The following is a 1,322-nucleotide window of genomic DNA, read 5'->3' on the forward strand; positions in this document are numbered from 1 at the left end:
TTTTAGCACCCTCATCCTCAAACCCATAACGACCATTAAGTTCATCCCATTAATCTTTAGCACAAGTAAAATGACAATAATTATCAAACAACTTGTTAGATAAACCACACTTAATAGTATGAACACACAATTTATTTGTTTTTTCCTACTTTGCTATAATTTTAGGATCTTCTTCGGGTTTGGGCTCATAAAGAACCCGGTCAATTTTGGTAAATTCCAAGATGGGTAAAACCCTTTCTTTCCAATGTTTAAAATTATTTCCATCAAAAGCCTCAAGCTTTGTAATTTCCGAAATGACCTTAAGAGAATCAACAACTTGTTTCTTCATTTTTAAAACACAAAAATCAACCTTTAAAATTGTTAGAAAATATGGCTAAAATAAACAAGTTTTGATTCAACAATACAAACCCTAAAAATTAGCAATGACAAAAATAAATAGATAGAGTTAGAAAGATCTCACAAACTATAGAATGACGCAAATACGTTGTGTTTAAAGGTTAATTCGTGCCACTCAGAGTAGAACTCGGTGTGAATGGCTCTCTTGGCCGAATAACCCCCCAAGATTAGACTATAGTAATTTATTCAAGTTGATCACACACTGAAGCAAGAAGAACTAGGAACAACCTTACTCTTGCCTTTCCTTTCCTTAAAAACTGAAGCTAAAACTGTGTAGCAAAACAAAGCAAAGACAGAGAGGATATGCGGCTGGATAAGAGGAAGAAAAAATGTTATATGAATAGTGTGTGTTGTAGGGTTTATATGCTAACTAAAAGGAAGATAAGTGGGCTGACTAAAGGACAAGTCCTCAACGGCTACTGTGCAAATTTTGTGCCCAACGGGCTGTTCATTAAATGCCCAACAGGCTACTCAGAAGCTCAGCAACGGATATAACAAAATCAAATCAAAATTTGGGCTAAAAGAAAGTAAGGGAAAAGGTGAGGCCCAAGAATGATGTAACAAACCCAAACCCAAACCCAAGCCCAAGCCAACACCTAGCCCATTGTGATCCAACTTACCACCTAAGATATGCAATGCCTTATAAACTCATAACAAGATTCATTTCTAACCAATCTGGGACACAAACATACATTAAGTGTTTGAAACACACACATACTCCAACAGATTCAAGGGATATCCATAGGACCATAGCATTACAATCCACTGATCTAGTTGTGGATTCTAATCTGGACTTATCCAATGTAGCAAGTCAAGATTTTGAAAATCCCCCACATGCTGGAGAGGATGCAGGTATCCTCAATTATGTAAGAAATGAGAAGTTCAAAACTGCACCATCTCCCCTACAAGGGAATTAGAAGCATTGG

The sequence above is a fragment of the Quercus suber genome, unplaced genomic scaffold (assembly GCF_002906115.3).
Source record: "Quercus suber isolate HL8 unplaced genomic scaffold, Cork oak 2.0 scaffold_8, whole genome shotgun sequence".
Classification (NCBI taxonomy): domain Eukaryota; kingdom Viridiplantae; phylum Streptophyta; class Magnoliopsida; order Fagales; family Fagaceae; genus Quercus; species Quercus suber.